Raw genomic sequence first — 6,836 nt, 5'->3', positions numbered from 1 at the left:
TTAATTTATGTACATATAGAATCATTGTTTAGTTGACATTTTCATCTGTTTAAACCTGCCTGGACATGGTGGAAGCAGACAGATTTCAATGGGAAACGAGAAATGTGCCCAACTGCATTATGGATTTTTCCCCTCTCTAGCTCCTTTTGGAAAGATTCGTTGGTTAACACTGTCTACTAAGATCCAACATTACTGTTTTGCCCAGGCAGAATTCCCAGATATTTGGAAGGTGCACAGTTCAGAACTGATGTTCTCCTTGGCAACTTCATTTTTGTGAACTACATCTGCAGCCTATAGCAAATTCCCTTCTATTTCTTATGAGTATCTGCAACATGAATAACAGTACAAATTTGTTGTGCTGCTCTGCCTATACCTGGCTAGGTAAGAAAATAAAATTGCCTCTTTGTCATATTCACTACTTCAGGCTGTCAATAAATATGAAAACTCACAGTAACCACTCACATGATTAGAAGAGATTTTCATTGTTTTATAGCACTCAAGCAACACAGAACTGACCTAAAGTGCTCAACATTTACATGGATTGTATTCAAATTAAAAATTGATGGGATAAACCCTCCAGACCTCATGATTAGCTCTTCCTAAGTAGCTCCACTTTATTTTGGAGTGAATTGAACCCTATGGACTTGGTATGTAGAACCAAGGGAAAATGGATTCTGGCCCTTTATTGCCTTCTGCCAATGGAAAAAAATTTCTATTCATACTTGACTAGCAGGCACACACAATAGTGCAATTTTGTTAGACTTACTTGCTGTTCTTCAGGAACACAAAAAGCACAGGTTCTTTTTCCTTAAAAAAAAAAAAGAGAGAGAGAGAAATTGCTTTGCAAAAACTTTTCTTCATCTTTTGAAAGAAGCTCATGGCAATCTATCTTCATTTACACTGTAAGGGATCTGGCTTGGGTCCTGGAATAGACTCTGGTTCCTTTTAAAACAGGGAAATAGCTTCTAAATACATTGAGCTGCTTTTTAGAATTTATGAAGTAGAACACAAATCTAAGAGCTGGCAACATTTAGTGGTAATGAGGCAATTCTTACATGAGAGAGTTCATTACAGGATCAGCTCATGTTATTTTCCAGCAGCTGGAAAACAGAATCTTTCACAGGCTGGGAATGAAAAATCTCACTTTAAAATTATCTTGTGTATACCCTAATACACAATTAGTATAAGAAGGAAGCATAGAAGAATTCATCCTGCTGCTTCTAATGCAATGGGCTTTTTACTGAAGGAAGAATGGGTGTTTTACTGAAGGAGGAAGTGATGTTTGCCTAGTCCAGTGCTGTTGTGCCAGCTGACCAGCAGCACATGGTGGAGAGTGGGTCTTGGCTGTTCTTTGCTCCTCTGCAAATGTTTTGAGACAACCAACATCACTCTTGTGTGAGGCAGAACCTGTCCCTGTAGTCAAAAAGCACAAAGACAAGGAGCATGTCTGTGGTGCAAAGAGGAATTTCCTTCCCCAAGCACTTTCTTAATAACCTGCCATAACTCTCCAAGTGGTCTTTCCTACTGTATTTTTACCATCAGGTGGCTTCACAGCAGAAGTATGGCCCAAGAGGAGCTTGAAGTCTCCTCCCAGTCTCAGAGCAGGAGTGAGTTTGACAGCACTGAGCCATGTAGATGCAATTCCTACCCACCAGTTCAGCCTTACTCTTTCACCACTCAGATTTTGACAAGGATGAGATACAATCATGCTGTTTTTCAAAGTAACTGCATTGGCCAGCCAGTGGATGCTACTACAGGAGAAAATCCAGCTGCTTAGTGCCTTTTTTTTTTTTTTTTTTTTTTTTTTTTTTTTTTTTTTTGTTTTTTTTTTTTTTTTGGTTTTTTTTTTGTGGTCTGCAATGTGCATGCTGAGAAATTCTCTAAATTACTCAGGACTGCAAACACAATCACCTCAAAATGGGAAATATTTTCCCTTTAAGTTGCAGTCTGCTGCTGTTCAAATTATTTTGGAAAGATGCTAAGACAACTATTTCACTTCATTTCCTATCCCCAAGTGTACCCAAGTTTAAAAGATGCTTAAATCAGTTGAAAGCATTCCACTCATCCTTTTTAAAGGCTGCAGGAGCCCAGAGAAGAGCTAGAACTTAGGTTCTCAAGAGGAACCCAGTCATCCCAAGTCAGCTGCAGTTCCTCACCAATTACTGAGCTGGCTCCTACACCCAGTGCTGGTGCAGAAGGGGGTGGTGGAGACCAAAAACTGCTTCCCCAGCACTCAGTTCCCCAGCTGGCTGAGGCAGCTGGCTGTCATCACTATTTCCCTCCTCCCCAGGCAGGCATCATGCAAGGCTCAAACATGCCTTAGGAGTGAGGCCACAGAAAACAGCTAGGGAATCAGGAGGGGTTGGGGAAAGTACGAAGATGGACTGAAACCTAGGAGGATTTTTAAAAGAAGGGCATCTATAAGAAGCTTTTTTTTTCTTGCAGAGGCTTGCAAACCTTACACTAGCAGCCTGACTGAAGTCAACAGATAGGCAAGCTGGGCACAAGCAGCAGTGTGAGTCAATGCCAGCAGTTAGCACCATAATTCTTTGTCTCAGAAAAAAAATGAATTATAGAGAACTACACAGATTAGGTAATAAGCAGTATTTTAAAAAAACACGTGGACTGCAGTTGCAAAAGTCAAGGAAGCTTGAAAACTCTTGACTGGAATGTTGAGAAATCACAAAGCGCAATGTTAGACTGCTAAACCAAGACAATTTTTTGCTTCAGACAGAAGATGCAAAAACAGAAACCCAAACCAACAACAACAACAAACCACTAAAAAAAGGCTGGCAGAAAAAGAACCAGGTATCTCAGCTGCAAAGAAGGCCAAACTGTGAGCTAGAAACAGATTGCCAAAGAAGATACCCAAGCAAGTCAGCCAAGTATTTATTTTGATTCATACCCATGCTTGGCCCAAAGCCCCAAACACACTTAAAATATACTACTTGAACAGTATGAGTGAAATTGCAAATTTTATAGCAACTTAAAGTTATTATTGACCTTTAAAGAGCAACTACTAATGGTTTGAATTTCTGACACAAGTGAATAAGCTCTGAATGAGACATGAGAGAGAAATAAAATATAGTCAAATAAACCAATACCAGTAGCTTTCCTGGTAAGAGTTTTTTGCTATTGAGACAAAGAGGCTGCAGTTCTTGCCTACAGCTCACCCAGGATGTATAGGTTTGCAGCAAGTTTCTGGCTGAATTTTTGCCTCTCTCTACAAGAATCCAAACTAGCTGGCAGTAGCAATTTCTGTCCTGAAATCCAATCTATAGCTCGAAGAGACTGTCATGTTGTCATGGCTCAGTGAGACCCAAAAAGAATTTCACTGTTGTTTGCAAACAGATTGATATGGATGAAAGTCAGGGTATGTTCTTCTGTGCCTGAGAAGATATAATTTAACACTCTTGGACCCAATTTTACCCTAATTATAGGCAACACAGAACTTTGCAGTGAAGTCAGTGGGCAGAAATCAGACCTCTTACTGTAGCCTGACAGACAAATAACAATTTGCTGCATAGCAGAATGTGATTTACCCTGTATGCTAAAAAATGAGTTTAAATAGCTCTATAATATTAGGGATTCTTCAGAAATGGACCAGTGGATTAAGATGCAAAAATGACAATGCACTGATTTGAAAAGAGCCAAGATGGTTTGGCGAACATGCTCCTACTCCTGGATACATTAAAGATGCATTTCTTGAAGCAGTGAACAGACAACAGCACTAAGGAATAAAGCCTGAAATGGGGGAAAGGAAGAAGGACAAGGCAGTTCTCCAAAGATAATCTGCTATTATATTTTTAAGACCCCTTTGTTATCACCAGCTTAATTATAACTAGATTTGCCTTGCTTTTTCTTACTCTCTTGCTGTAGCCAGAACTGGCAGTGACACTGCTATCCTTGAAGTAAGTGCTGATAAAAGGAAAATCCACAGGGAAGCCTGGTGTGTGGCTTTGCAGGCTCTTTGCGTGCAAGGAGTGAAGCTGTGGTTAATTACCTGCCTCCAGCCACTCCTTAAAAGCTGAAGAGCTTTTCTTTGTATGGCTGCAGTAGCCATGGCAGCTGCTCATTTATTAGTTGCAGCACACATTAGAGCAGGCTGGGTAACAAGACTGTGTGCAAGGTGAAGATGTCAAATTTCTATTTAAAAAAAAAGAGGCCAATAATCTGTTTACTGAGAGCAGGTAATGGAGGTGCCAATCAAAACCAGAAACTGTCACGCATTTCACCATCGGGGAAGAATGACTAACAACTGAATATTGCACTGAAGTACATAATTATGTTCTGATCTAACTACCCCTGGCATCTGATAATAGATCCTTCACTAAAGATGGGCCTGAGTCCACAATTTTTGTCTCAAATTTGAAAAAATCTGTGACAATATTAGCTGTATTCAGACCAGGATTTGGAGCTAAACAATCTGACTGCAGCAAAAGAAAGATTCTACAAGTGAATTTCCCTGATATTTTACAGTTTCAGTGGGGAAGGGTAAGAGTGGAGAAGAAAGGGCACTGTTTGATAGCACAGTATAAACATTTGTGCTTCTGTCTCTGCCACAAAGTTGTCACTGAAAGAATAAGGTGCAAATAAGGTTTTTAATGCTGTATGTCCACATGAGGAGATCACGAAGAGCAGTGATTCTGTTCTCAGTCCTTTCTCCTGTGGACAAACCCAGTATCACTGTGGTTGCTCTCACACAGAGAGGCAATATTATTGGTCTGGATGGCAATAACTCAGTTATGGGACTGACATAACTATTTCACTGTCCTCTCACCCAACACTGCCATAACGAACACCACTGACCAGCCAGATATTCCCAGCCCTGCATCACCTCCCCATTCCAATTCTCCTGTCAGTTGTGTGCCAGGCAAGCTTAAAACCTGACTTTTCTCAGTAGGCTTTCTCCTAAGTGTACCTGCTCCCAAAGAGCTCACTCTCACATCATCATCTTCCTTGCAAGGGAGGAATTGCTTTTAATTTCATCCAGATTTCACAGCAACTAGCACCTGCTAGCTGTTTTTCTCCCTGGGAAATTTAATATTCAACCCCAGTTCTGTGCTATCTTTTGCCTCTACAATTCCAGCAAATGAGGACATGCATTTGCAACATGATACTCAGCCCTTTGTCAGCAGATGCTTTGAACAGTCTCCTCTATGTCTTGGTAAAATTATTTCCTACTGTGACAGAAACAAGTGGGGCTTGGGAAACCAAAGCCCTGGAAATGGTGAGTTATAATTGCTTTGGGAAGGCATCCACTTTCCACAAACCCTGCCTATCTAAAACATGTTTCCAAAATGTGCTGGCCACTCTGTTAGACTCTCCCAAATTCTCACCAGCATACAAAATAAACAGATGAAACACACAAACCTCTCAGCTTCCAGCAGAAGCCTGCTTCCTTGGAAACACTTGGCATTTCTGTGGGGTCACAGCCGAGACTGAGCCTGGATCTGGCAGAGAGCAGCTCATTTAGCACAGAGCTGGTACCTTTATTGAAGAGCATGTTAAATCTCTCCCTGAGAGCCCAGTTTTGGATTTGTAACCTGGATTTCAAAGGAAGACTAAATAGTCACTGAATAAAATAAAATAAAATAAAATAAAATAATAAAATAAAATAAATAATGCACAAAAAAAGAAGAAAATAATAGAATAATTTAAAAATTAAATTAAAATGCTTTAATTAAATATATAAGGTGTTTGGCATTGGAGCGTAGGTTAACTAAACTAAGATACATGAAAATAAAAAGCATGAAGTGTTTGGCACTGGAGCTGACTTAGTCCAGTAAAAGATAGCTAACTTGTGGCTAATACAGAAGAGCCATTTCTGAGTCTCAGGCAGAGGAATCACATGTAGGAAAGGGGAAATTTACACAGTTTAGTTGCTGAGATTAAAGAGTTACCCAAATTTCATTTGAAGCTCAAAACAGCAGCATTTACCTCAGTAAATCTCCACAGTTCTGCAGAAGAAAAAGAGCAAAGCATTCTTCTTGCTCCACTCTCCCTGCAAGGGGGTGGTTTTAAGAACTATCCACAGCTTGCAGGTACGTTTAAGGCTTAGACTTTTAAGGCATGCAATAGAACTCGCCTCTACAATTTCCATCTTTCTCTTTCTAATTCCCAAAGTTAAAAGTAACTGCAGACACAGAAGAAAACTGCACTAGTATAACCTAGTATAACCATGCGTGCTAGAGCAATTTAACTTGCTGTGTGGCAGAAATACTGAACTTGGTTTGAATGAAACATTAATAGAAGGTTGTGTATGAAAGTACCACACATGACTGGATGCTTCTGAGTACATGGTGTGGGAGTGCAAGGGACTGACATCTACAACACAATGTGCTAGTGACTGAAATCAACTTTGTTTAAAATAAATACCATTTTCCCCTTCCATATGGTCTCCTGTTGAGTTTTGTGAAATTAATTTTATACATGCTGCTTTGGTAGAAGGATCCAGGAGCAAGTGATTCTCATTCCAAAACAATTAGCACATGACTAGGGAACAAATCTGTCAGTACATCAGTCTGGAGACTAAACTTGAGGCAGTTCTCCTACCTTAGATACTTTTAAAGTATTCTTTAAACCATTTCTCTCACCCATTTAAGTCCCTGGGATCACTGCCATATTGCATGCAGTGCAGTCTTGCAAAATCAGCAGGACAGACTGTCACAAGATGTGATAGCACAGAATGGTGCTGCAGAATGTTTTAAATTGTACAGACATACTAATCAGGGGTGATACTCACAGATCTTGAATCCCTTTGCAAATTAGTAATTAAAAAAGCACCATTCCTAGAAAGTCAACGGACATATTAATGAGCCATTTTGAAAGCAAAA

Source organism: Camarhynchus parvulus, chromosome 2 (genome assembly GCF_901933205.1).
Source record: "Camarhynchus parvulus chromosome 2, STF_HiC, whole genome shotgun sequence".
NCBI classification, from domain to species: Eukaryota; Metazoa; Chordata; class Aves; order Passeriformes; family Thraupidae; genus Camarhynchus; species Camarhynchus parvulus.
Note: the sequence above shows the minus strand (reverse complement) of the source record.